This window comes from Sarcophilus harrisii, chromosome X, assembly GCF_902635505.1.
Source record: "Sarcophilus harrisii chromosome X, mSarHar1.11, whole genome shotgun sequence".
Lineage (NCBI taxonomy): Eukaryota > Metazoa > Chordata > Mammalia > Dasyuromorphia > Dasyuridae > Sarcophilus > Sarcophilus harrisii.
In genome coordinates, this window is record NC_045432.1 from 82406245 (window position 1) to 82419669 (window position 13425).

The 13425-nt window shown below is 42.6% G+C and overlaps 1 pseudogene; it reads left to right on the forward strand.

Annotated features, from left to right (window-relative positions):
- Window positions 1-211: 211 nt before the first annotated feature.
- On the forward strand, window positions 212-1422 carry LOC116420372 (annotated as a pseudogene).
- The last annotated feature ends 12003 nt before the right edge of the window (window positions 1423-13425 follow it).

The window sequence follows — 13425 nt, forward strand, 5'->3', positions numbered from 1 at the left end:
TTTTAAAACACCCAAAAAAACCGGTAAAGGGTTTAATTTTCTATAAGAAAAATCAGGATTTTTCAAGGGGCCGTGGAGCCAATTTGGGACCCAAACATACACAGGCTTGATTTTTTTCCTTTCCGGGTTTTCCCTCCGTCCAATTTTTCTTTCACAAAAACTATAAAAAATTTCAAATTATTTAACTATTTAACTTAAGGTCCAAAAAGGAATGGGGAAAAGGGATTTTAAAATACAAGCAGAAGGACTCTCCAGAATAGAAGATGAAACGAATCCTTTAGCACAAGAAATTGATGAGAAGACAATTGAAGAACTAATTCATACTCTAAATGGGCATGCATCTTTCCCTCCAAATGTAACAGCTGATAAACCAGTCCATTTGCTTTCAAAAAAAAGTTGTGGAAGATGTGTGGAAAGAACAGACACTGTTAAGACTACTCCAATTAATTCACCTTCCAATCTTAGAAAATATTTTAGAGCCTCCAGTAAAAAACCAAAATGTTCAATTGAAGCGAGAGGAAGATCTCATCATCTCCAACACTTGGTTAGATAGAGATGTTATTCATGGCCTCAGTTTATCTGAGGTTGACAACTGGCTCAGTGCAGCAATTGAATGCTTGGAACATTTCCCGGATCAGCTACTAGTGATGAGAATGGAAAACGAACAGAAGCTCTGGAAGCATCACAGCTCTACCTGAGGCTCCTGTTCCCTCACATTAGGGAAGAATTACGCAGACTCCTGACTTTTATGTCCATAGCCTCAGACCCTCATGGCTACAAGTTATAAAAACAGTATGATAATACAACAGTGGTCATGAAAATGCTTACTAAAGCTGTTTTGCAAAACAAGTCATTATCGAAAGTACAAACCGAACAACTGGTCCAGTTTCTGCTAGAGAACCATTGTGATCTTTTAAAGACACCTTTGAATTTGTTGGACTTGGTCAGCAGAAAATTCAGAAGCCTTCCTCATGGAGAAGATCCAGATTTTATATCAGGTTTCACGTTTTGTCAGCGATTGACTCTTGAAGACTATGAAGAACAAAAACAAAAGACAAACGAAAACTCCAACAGTTGATCCAAGAGATTAACATCAGTTCCAGTATTCCTTTCAAACAGAAAAAGAAACTGATAAAAGAATTTCAAAAACGTCATCCATCAGCTTTGAGTTAACATTTTAGGTTCAAGAAATTGGATGCAATTTTGTATTCTGGATTCTTGTAAAAGGATAGAAAGCTTTTTTCTTTATACCAATTTTTTTTTACCTGTCAAACTAACATATTTTAGTAGAATCCGATGAAAAATGTAGCCTCCAGATACCATGTTTATCCAGTAAACATTTAAAAGAGAGCTCAAAAAAAAGGGGGGGAAGGACCCACATTTGCAAAACTGTCTATAGCAACCCTTTTTGTAGTGGTAAGGATCTGGAAACAGAGTGGACACCCATCAGCTGGGGAATGGCATGTGAACGTAAGGGGATGTCATTGTTCTATAAGAAACAATCAACAGGCTGATTTCAGAGAAGCCTGGAGAGGTTTATGTGAACCCCTGCTGAAGTGAGCAGAACCAGGAGATTGTCCTCCACTGAAACAAGGAGATCGTAAAATGATCCACTCTGATGGGCGTGGCTCTTTCCACCAATGAGCAGCTTCAGGACAATCGCAATACTCTTGATGGAGAGAGCCATCCCTATCCAGAGAGGTCTATCCCTATTGAGTGTGGATCAAAGCAGAGTATTTTACTTTCTTCTTTTTGTCATTTGTTTGCTTGTTTTTGCTCTCATTTTTTCTCCTTTTTGATCTGATTTTCCTTGTGAAACAGGATAAATGTAGAAATATGTTAGTAGAATTGCACATGTTTAACATAGATTACTTGCTGTTTAGGGAAGGGGATGGAGGGAAGGGAGGGAGAAAATTGGGAACACAAGGTTTTGCAAGGGTGAATGTGGAAAATTATCCTCGCACATACTTTGAAAATAAGAAGCTATTATCAAAAAAAAATTTTTTAAGGACCCTCTACTACAACTACACTATATAGCAGCAGGCAGCAAAACCATTTGGTATAGGTTAAGAAATAGAGATCACGGAGACCTACTAGACAAGAGAGAATCGGCCGATGGAACCAACCCAATAACCCAGGGTTCGATAAAGCCGACAACATAAGTTACTTGGGGAAGAGGTCTCTGTGGCAAAAGAAACACAAACTTCTGAGAAAACTGGAAAGCAGTCTGACAGAAATAAGGATTAGCCCAACACCTCGCACCATATTCCACAATATATTCTAAATAGCTACGTGACCTTAACATAAAAGATTGTACCATGAAAACATCAGAAGAGAAGGAAGAAAAATCACAGCTCTGCACACCAGACAGAGGTCCGAAGTCATTACAAAAGATGAAATGGAGAACTTCTGCAGAGACATTAATGTACTGAGGACTCAAGGAGAAGTGGTCCAATCGGGGGAAAATCTCTGGATTAAATTTCTCTTCTAAGGTTTTCTAAATGATTCATAACCACATGAAAGAATGCTCCAAATCACTAATAAGAGATTATTATTATTATTAATGTGTTTAATAATAATAATAAAGGTTGTGACTAGTGAAGCTGAGTGGCTCAATAGATACAGCACTGGGGACCGACTCAGGAAGACTCAAGTTCAAATCCAACCTCAGACACTTATAAATGACCCTACACAAGTCAGTTAACTTCTCCACCTCCATCTTTCACTGTAAAATGGGGATAGTAACACTTACCTCCCAAGGTTCCGGTGAAGATGATATTCATAAAGCACTCTGCATAGTGCTGGACATGTACTAGGTACTTCATAAACACCCATTTCCTTCCCGGGGCATTGTTGATAAAACTGAATCAGAACAACTATTTTGGAAAACAATCATCAGCCAGATTCCATCAGGGCTTTTGCTCCAAGGAGGCCAATTGATAAGAAAAAGGCCTCATATACCCCAAAGTTTTATAGCAGTAACTTTTTTTTGGTGGGGGGGGACAGAGTTAATGCCCATCGATTATGGATCAGCCAAACAAGTGGTGATGCTGGAATGTCATGGAATATTACCGTGCTGTAGGAAATAATGAATGTGAAGAAGACAAAGAAGCATGGAAAGATACCACTAACAAGTTAACAGAGCCAACAAAACAATGGATACAGGAACAACCACCATGCAAATGGAAGGTATGACCACACACGTGAAAAACGAATGTTTTAAAAGGATGCCAAACTCCTACTTGGTGTATTATCCTGGGGATGAGTTGCTGGAATCTCACTGCTAACATTTTACTGAAGATTTTTGCGTCAATATTCATTAGGAAATTGGTCTATAATTTTCTCTGTTTTCATCCTACCCGTTTTAGTCAGCAGCACCATATCTATGTCATAAAAGGAATTTGGTAGGACTCCTCCTTTCCCTAGTTTTAAAAATAATTTATATAGCATTGGAGTTAATTGTTCTTTAAATGTTTAGTAAAATTCACATGTAAATCCATCTGGCCCTGGAGATTTTTCTTTAGGAAGTACATTAATAGCTTATTTTATTTCTTTTTCTAAAATGCGACTATTTAAATAATTTACTTCCTCTTCTGTTGACCCGAGCAATCTATATTTTTGTAGCTATTCCTCCATTTCATTTAGATTACCAAATTTATTGCCATATAGTCGGGCAAAATAACTCATAATTATTGCTCTAATTTCCGCTTATTGGTGGAAAGTTCTGTCTTTTCATTTTTTGATTTTCTAACAATTTGATTTTCTTCTTTCCTTTTTCTAATCAAATTAACTACAGGTTTATCTATTTTGTTGGGTTTTTCATAAAGCCAACTCTTAGTTTTAGTTATTAATTCAATAGTTTTCATATTTTCAATTTTATTAATCTCCCCTTTTCAGAATTTCTAAGTTGGTATTTAATTGAGGGTTTTTCATCTGTTATTTTTCTAGCTTTTTTAGTTGTAAACCCAATTCATAGATCTTCTCTTTCTCTATTTTATGCAAGTAAGCACCTAGAGATATCAGATTTCCCCTTATAACCACTTTGGCTGCATCCCACAAATTTTGGCATGTCGTCCCATTATTGTCATTCTCTTGGATGAAGTTGTCGATTGTGTCTATGATTTGTCTTCTCACCCATTCATTCTTTAGGATGAGATTACTTAATTTCCAATTAATTTTTGGTCTATTTTCTCCTGGCTTTATATTGCATGTAATTTTTATTGCATAGTAATCTAGAAAAAGTGCATTTACTATTTCTGCCCTTCTGCCTTTGATTTTGAGGTTTTTATGCCCTGATACGCGATCAATCTCTGTGTAGGTTTCGTGAACCGCCGAGAAAAAAAAGTAAACTCCTTTCTGTTTCCGTTCGATATTCTCCAAAGATCTGGGCAAAGTCATCCCCAGGATAATACACCATGACCAAGTAGGATTTACAACAGGAATGCAGGGCTGGTTCAATATCAGGAAAACTATTAACATAATCGAGTATATCAATAGCCAAACTAACAAAAATCATAGATCAATAGATGCCAAAAAAGCATCTGATACAACCCAATACCCATTCCTATTAAAAACACAAGAGATATAGGAATAAATGGACTTTTCCTCAAAACACTCAGTAGCATCTATTTAAAACCATCAGCAAGCATCATATGTAATGAAAACAAACTAGAACCATTCCCAGTAAGATAGGAGTGAAGCAAGGTGGCCCACTATCACCATTACTATTCAGTATTGTATTAGAAATGCTAGCTTTGGCGATAAGAGAAGAAAGAGATTAAAGGAATTAGAGTAGGTGAAGAGGAAACCAAATTATCACTCTTTGCAGATGATATGGGAGAACCCTAGAGAATCAACTAAAAAACTACTAAAACCAATCCACAACTTTAGCAAGTTGCAGGATATATAAAAATGCTGAGGATTTATTTTGTATTAGCAACAAAGTCCAGCAGCAAGAGATACAAAGAAGAAATTCCACTTAAAATAATGTCGATAGTATAAAATATTTGGGACCCTATCTGCCGAGGGAAAGTTAGGATCTATATGAACACGACTACAAAACATTTTCGGATCTAATCGGTTGGAAAAATAGCAAGTGCTCATGGGTAGGTTGAGTGAGTATAATAAAAATGACAATACTACCCAAATTCATCTCTTTATTTAGTGCCATGCCAATCAAACTCCCAAGAAATTATTTTACAGAGCTAGAAAAAATAATAAGGTTCATCCGGAAAAACAAAAGATCAAGAATTTCAAGGGAATTAGTGAAAAAAAAATGCCAATGAAGGTGGCCTAGCTGTGCTAGACCTAAAACTATATTATAAAGCAGTGGTTATCAAAGCCATTTGGTACTGGCTAAGAAACAGAGAAGTTAATCAGTGGAATATGTTAGGTTCACAGAACAAAACAGTAAACGACTATAGCAATCTAGTGTTGGACAAACCCAAAGATCCCAGCTTTGGGGACTAGAACTCACTATTTGACAAAAACTGCTGGGGAAAATTGGAAATTAATACGGCAGGAACTAGGCATTGACCTACACCTAATACCATATACCAAGATAAGGTTGAGGTGGGTTCCCGATTTAGACCAAGAGTGATATTGTAAGGCAAAGTAGAACACAGGACAGTTTAACCTCTCAGATCTGGGGAGAAAGAAGGAATTTGTGTCCAAAGAAGAACCGGAACTCATAATTGCACACCAGATAGATAATTTTGATTATATTAATTTAAAAAAGGTTTTGTACAAACAAAACTAATGCAGACAAGATTGGAAGGGAAGCAAATTGGGAAAACATTTTACATTTAAGGGTTCTGATAAAGACCATTTCTAAAATATATAAAAAATTGACTCAAATTTATAAGAATTCAAGCCATTCTCCAATTGATAAATGGTCAGAGGATATGAACAATTTTCAGATGAAGAAATTAAAGCCATTTCTTCTGATATGAAAAAGTGCTCTAAAGCACTATTGATCAGAGAAATGCAAATTAAGATAACTCTGAGACGCCACTACACACCTCTCCTATTGGCTAAGATGACAGGAAAAGATGTCGAATGCTGGAGGGCATGTGGGAAAACTGGGACGCTGACACATCGTGGGTAGAACTGTGAATAGATCCAACTACTCTGGAGAGCGATTTGGAACTATGCTCAAAAAGTTATCAAACTGTGCATATCCTTTGACCCAGCAGTGTAACTACTGAGCTCATATCCCAGAAAGATCTTAAAGGAAGGAAAGGGCCCCACATGTGCAAAAAAACGTTTGCGGCAGCCCTCTTTGTATCGGCAAGGAACTGGAATCCGAATAGACGCCCATCAGTTGGAGAATGGCTGAATAACTTGTGGTATATGAATGTTATATATTATTGTTCTATAAGAACCAATCAGCAGGATGATTTCAGAGAGGCTGGTACACAAACTGGTACCAAGTGAAACGAGCAGAACCAAGAGATCATCGTACATGGCAACATCAATATTATACGACCAATTCTGATCAATGTGACCCTTCCCAGTAATGAGACGACTCCAGTTGCAATGATCTCGTGATGAAGAGAGCCATCTACACCCAGAGAGAGAACTGTGGGAACTGAATGTGGACCACAACATAACATTCTCACTCGTCGTTGTTCGCTTGCATTTTGTTTTCTTACTCTCTTTCCTTTTTTATCCATTTTTTCTTGTGCAGAAAGAATTGTATAAATATGTTTACACGTTAAAAAAAAGAAAATGATCTCATATGTATGGCAGAATTGCATGTATTTAACATATATTGGATTACTTGCTGTCTACAGAGGGGGTGGGGGAAGAGAAGAAGAAAACAATTTGAAACAAGGTTTTGCAAGGGTAAATGTTGAAAAGTATGCATATATTTTGAAAATAAAAAACTGTATAAAAATAAAAAATGGCAAAAAAGTATGGCAAATTCAGTAAAAAAACAAAAAAACAAAAAAACAGTGAAGGTCATAAAGGACCAATAATGGAACACAATTCTTACATCGTGATATGGAGACAAAGGACAAGTTCAGAATATTGTCTATATTGCCGGTATCGGGACTACATTACGTGTTGGCTATTTTTGTTTAATTATTTTTCTCTGACACAAAGTAGGGATGAGTCTGGGGCAGGGTTGAAATGGTAGTGCTATTAGGGCAAAAATCATCATTAATATATTTTACAATGGATATATTTTTATTCAAAGATGGAAACTTGGAGGGAGCCGGGTTGAGCCAGAAAAACGAGCACCTTGGCAGGTCTTAAAAGTTATCTCCTGGCTGAACACCTGGTACCTTTTAGTCTGGATCTGTTTTTATAATTGCTTTTCCACTTTTGTTTCAACCATTTGAACTTCAGTGAAAAAGTGAATGTTACAAAGATACAAAGAAGAAGCTTAGATCCAAAGAGACAAATAATTCCACCCCACCCCTCTGGTAAAAGGGGGTCCACCAACGTGCTAATGAAAATTTTAAACTTTGGGGATGGATTTATTTGTTTTATTGGGAATTTTCTTTTTTTCTTCAATTTTTTTTTTTTGGTTGTGTGGGATGACTCTCTAGGAGGAGGGAAGGAGAAAGATACCGGGATGAATCTCGTCAAATAAATAAACAAACAAATGGCATTTTGATTGAAAAAATGAAAAAAAAAAAAACAAGATAATGTTCTGGATCTCCCAGATTACATGATACAACAGCAGGGAAATCCAGGAAGAAATGGTTCCAGAGGGAAATAAAACTCTTACGAAAAGAAGCCGAGAATAAATGTAGGTCAGAGTGTAACTCTGAGCATGGATTTAAAAAGCAGACCTGCCAACCTGCCATCTGGGGGAGGGGGTGGAGGGAAGGAGGGGAAAAATTGGAACAAAAGGTTTTACAATTGTCAATGCTGAAAAATGACCCGTGCATCTATCTTGGAAATAAAAAGCTATAATAAAAAAAGGAAAAAAAATTAAAAGCAGACCTGCAACAAGAGGAGTAAAATAAATGATGGCGAATATCTCCAAAAGGTCACTGTGTGAGGAAAGAATGGACTTGGAATAAAAAAAAAATCACCGAGTAGAACAACGTAGGCCCCAGAAGCGAAGACAAGCCATTCGTGGCCCCAGATTCCTTGCAAGCCAAAGCACCAACCCTCCATGGATGGATGGATGTGCAGAGAGCATCATGGGATGGGAGACATCCGGCTTGAAGGCGCCTTGGGAGAGCTTGAGCCCAACCCTCCTCATTGTGACCCAGAGAGATAAAGCAACTTGGTCAGGGTCACAAAGTTGATATTTGAGGGGATTTGGTCCCAGATCTTTTAGAAGAACCGACCTCCCCCCAAACCCGAGCGCTGTTGCAGCAGATAATACCAAAAAGCTTCCTGCAAGTCCGAGTACACACAATTACTCACAGATTGAGGCAATCTGCAAATCACCTCCAAAAAACGGCAGTAGAGGCTCGGCTTGGAGAGCCTGTAGTGCTGCCCCCTCCCCATCAACTGGTAGAGCCTCTTCTCTGGGACTAGCAAGCTTCCCCCCCCCCCAACCAGGTCCCTGTCCAGTAAGGACTCTGCTCCCCACTCCCAGCCTGGCCCTGGCCCCTAGCCTCCCCCTCTCTGCCTCCCTCAGGCCCCTGGCCTCCCCCTCTCTGCCTCCCTCAGGCCCCTGGCCTCCCCCTCTCTGCCTCCCTCAGGCTCCTGGCCTCTCCCCCCTATGCCCCCCCATTCTGATGCCCCATCTAGCCCTTCCATTCTCTCACCACCGAACTTGCCTTCAGCCTCTCTCTCCCCTTGTTTTCCTGTCCGGAGCCCTCAATCCCCGGCTCCCTCCAGGAGATAGCTCGTGCTCCCTCACCTCCAGCCCGGTTACATCCCCAATGCCCTCATCTCACCGAGCCCCGACTCACTAGGCTTCCTTTCCTTTCGCTACGTGGCTCGGTCTCCCCCCCTCCCAAGTCATTACCGTGATCCTACTGCTGCACAGCAGCTGCCCGGCGAGGACCCAGGCCCCCGGCTCGCCAGTCCCCTCAGCCCTCCCCTCCTCCATTCTCTCCACTCCTGCCTACAGCCCAGCTCTGCCATCACCCTACAACGGAGGCCCTCTCAGCCCGAGCTTTCCAACGAGCGCCCTATGTTTTGAGCCTCTCCCAAACTGCTGCTGCCCCGGGCCCCCCGCCTCTCCTCCGCGGGGCCCCCCGCCTCTCCTCCCTTCCCAGTCTCCGCCTTCTCCTTCACCAATCCAATCATCCGCTGGCCCTGCGGTCGATCGGCCCCTGCGCCCCGCTTCCCCCCCCCCCGGCCGGACTCTCGGTGCTCTCTCATCTCCCGGGGCCTCCCGGGCGTCTGCCTTTTATTATCTCCTGATTGGTCCCTCGGCTTATTACCCGGGAAGCCGGCCCACCTGCTCTCCCTCCCCAGCCCTGAACGCCAGACACCTGTTCCGCGTCCCGTCTCCGCCCGCCCCCAGGCGTGGATCTGCCTCCCTGCCCGAGAGCGGCCCCCAGACGGCCGCCCCTTCCCCGCCCCCGCGCGATCCCCCGCGTCCCCCTGCGGTTTTTGTCCCTTCCTCCGTTTCCCCGTTTGCTCCTTTGACGGGGCCCCGGCTCCCAGCGTCTCTCCCTTGGCTCTGGCTCTCACCCCGGGGAGACGCTAAAGGCTCTTGCCGGAAGGCGAGACTTGGCCAGAGACCCCCAGGAGCGCGGGGAGAAGGTGGACAGGAGACGTGAGAGGGTCACGCGCAGGGGCCGCTCATGGGAAACGCCGCCGCGTCTTGGGGGAGGGGAGCAGCCAGGAACTAACTCTGAGTACATCGGGGAGAGGAAAATGGAGGAAGCCCAGAAGGGTGGGGAGGGCCCACTGGGGGAGGGCTCGGAAAGCCCAGGAAGGACTTTTCTATTGGATCCGGAAGGTGAGAGGGAGCCACGGGAGCTTATTGAAAGGGGAGTGACATAGCCCCACTTATTGAGAAAATGGGGGTGAACATATTTGTATATCCCCCCCCTCCTTGCAGGGCTGCTGGGTCGCAGTGGTTACAATGCCAGGCCTGGAGCCAGAAAGACTCCTCTTCCCAATTTCAAATCTGGCCACAGACACTTACTAGCGGGCAACCCTAGGGAAGTTACTTCACTCCGTCTGTCTCAGTATCCTTATCTGTCAAATGAGCCGGAGAAGGAAATGGCAAAGCATTGCGGTATCTTCCCCAAGAAAGCCCCAAATGGGGGCGCAGAACGTTGGATGTGAGTGACCAACCACAAGCCTACTGGCCGTCAGAATAAGTGAAGCGGGCCTTCTAAAGCGTGAGCTGCTGCTGCTGCTGCTGCTGCTGCTGTTCCTGCCTCCCAGAAGCCAAGCTGCCCACTGTGCTTGGAGGCTCCACGACTCCCACCGCCGCCATTTCTGGGCAAGGCTGCTGCCTGCTGACTCTCAGGACTGGATCCGTGACCCAAGCTTCCTTAGGGGACAGGAGAAGTGGGGGCAGGGGAACACAGCCTGGGCAGGGGGTCCCAGCCGGGCCTGTAATAAAGAGATCAAGCTTTGGGAACTCAGGAAAGTTGCTTCACCTCAGTTTCTTGTTGGCAAAATGGGTGTAATACTTGCTCTATCTGCTTTACGTGGTGCCTCCTAATCTACCAAGTATTAGAGAAATGGAATAAATTGTCAGGATGAGATCCTGAGGATTATCTATCCCCTGGCCTGGAGCTAGAGGTCACTGCATCTGAGCCATAACTGCCAGCCCTTTCCTTTTATTTTTTACCATGTCTAAGATGGAATCCTTGCTATCTTCCAGTTCCCTGTGACAAAACTCGGCAACCGGTTCTTTCCTGAAGAGCAGATCCAGTGGGAGGAAGTACCCCCTCATCATCTGCCCAGGGGACCCATGGAATGTCACCTAAAGGCACTTTGCTCTGCTCCCCACCCACACACACACACACACACACACACACACAACTGTCCCAGATTTCCTCCCATGAACCAATCATTGGAATAGATAATGCTGCTCTGGCTCCCACCCACCCCAACCGTGATTTGTTCGCTTTCCTTTGAACAGGCTCCATTCTTCCAGATCAAGCCGGGTTCACCCGGGAGGTCAGTTTTGCCTTCTTGCACGGGATCTTCCACCCTTTGGCCCATTACCAACATTTTGTGCATTTCAGTAAGTGTATGTGAAGACTTGGCTTGGGTGAAGCCCTTCCTGATACTTTGTATCTAGTTGAGGGTCATATGTTTCCCCTTCCCTCCCAGCCTAAAACCCCTTTGATTCAATTTGTAACACTACAGACTAATCTATTCTTTCCAAGCACTGTTAGGTGTACTCCATCCCTGATCAGAGACCTGTTAGTCCAATATTTTAAGCTGTGGTCCAGGAATACAAATCCTGTTCTCCAACACTATCTTTTCTCCCTCCTTCTCTCTGTCTCTCTGTGTCTCTCTCTGTCTCTGTGTGTGTGTGTGTGTGTGTGTGTGTGTGTGTCTGTGTCTCTCAGTCTCTCTCTCTCTGTGGGTGTGTATATATATAATGTTAAACATGTTAAAGTATATGTTAAATCAAATATGTATAAACATATTTATACAATCCTCTTACTGCACAAGAAAAATCAGATTTAAAAAAGTAAGTAAATGAGTAAGAAAACAAAATGCAAGCAAACAACAACAGAGTGAGAATGTTAAGTTGTGACCAACACCATGTTCTTAATCAGTCCTTATGTTCTGAAGCCTTTGCTTCTGATTGGCAGAAGTTCGAAGAACAGCACCTGTACCCCTAAGGCCTTCGGTTTCTTTTCCAGCGCTCAGCAGTCTTTGGCAGCACTTTCTAGTTTCCTTCTGGTACTATCATTTATGCCCACACAAATTGGCAAAGTAGTTAGTACTCATCTGGTTTGACTAGTCATGGGAGGTTCTTTGTCACACCCTAGATACGTGTCCTGGAAAGACAGTAGACATCTTTGTTGTTATCGGGTAGACAGACGGTTGCCTCGGTGTCCACTCAGTGGCAAGTCATCAACCACCACACTCTGCCACTTCTTCCTCTGATTTTTACTGAATAATTTCTCACTTGACGGAACCCGAGGATCGGCAGGAGCCTCAGTGGAGAATCTTGGAGCCCAACCCATCCACCAAAGGAATTTGTAGTGTAATGTAATATTTACTCAATCTGTATCATTGTTCTATGGAGGCCAAACAGAAACTCTCATAAGCAAGAGTTTTAGGTGACTCCTAGCTCTGAGTGTTCAACGAGGCCCCTTCCATTTCTCTTATATCTCACGCCCCCTTTTGGCCTCCAGCCTACAAAGGGAGGTTGGGATCCCCATTCTATTCTGGATAACCTGGTAGGGAGAGAAACGTTCTTCTAAATGGATGGCCAAACAAGAACTGTAGTATGTTATGAAATGTAACATGGATAATTTTGATAATATTAAATGTATTGATTCAATAACAGTATTAAATTATTAACAATTAATAATAAAATTAATGAAATATTTAAGTTACCTTATGAACAAAAACGATGCAGACAAGATTAGAAGGGGATAGAAAACTGGGGAAAAATTTTTTTACACTCAAGGGTTCTCATAAAGGTCTCATTTTTAAAATATAAGAATGAACTCATAAGAATACAAGCCATTCTCCAATCGATAAATGAGCAAAAGATGCTAATGGATAATTTTCCAAACAAAACCATTTCTAGTCATATGAAAAAATGCTCCAAATCACTATTGATCCGAGAAATGCAAATTAAGACAGCTCTGAGGTCCCACTACACACCTCTCACTGGCTAGTGGGAAAAGATAATGATGAACGTTGCAGGGTATGTGGGGAAAACTGGGACATTAAAACATTGTCGGTGGAGTTGTAAACTGGTCCAACCATTCTGGAGAGCAATCTGAGACTATGCCCAAAGGGATGTCAAACTGTGCATCCCCTTTGATCCAGCAGTGGGTCTGTATCCCAAAGATCATAAAAAAGGGAAAAGGACCCACGTGTGGAAAACTGTTTGTAGCGGCCCTTTGTGTACTCGGTGGTAAAGAACTGGAAATGGAGTAGAATGGCCGCGTAAATTATGGCACATGAATGTGATGGAATGTTATTGTTCTGTAAGAAACAATCAGCAGGATTTCAGAGGGGCCTGGAGAGACTCACAGGAACTGATGCTGAGTGAAGAGAGCAGAACCAGGAGGTCGCTGTACACGGTAACGACATGATACGATCAGTTCTGAGGCACTTGGCTCTTTTCAAAATCGGGTGATTCAGGCCAGTTCCTACAGATTTGTGAAGGAGAGAGCCATCTGCACCCAGAGAGACTGTGGGGACTGAGTGTGGACCGCCACAGAGCACTGTCACCTCTTTTATTGCTGGTTTTGCTTTCTTCTTTCTCATTTTTCCCTTTTCGATCTGATTTTTCTCATGCGGCACGACCAAAGTGGAAATACGTCCGGAGGAATTGTACGTTTAACA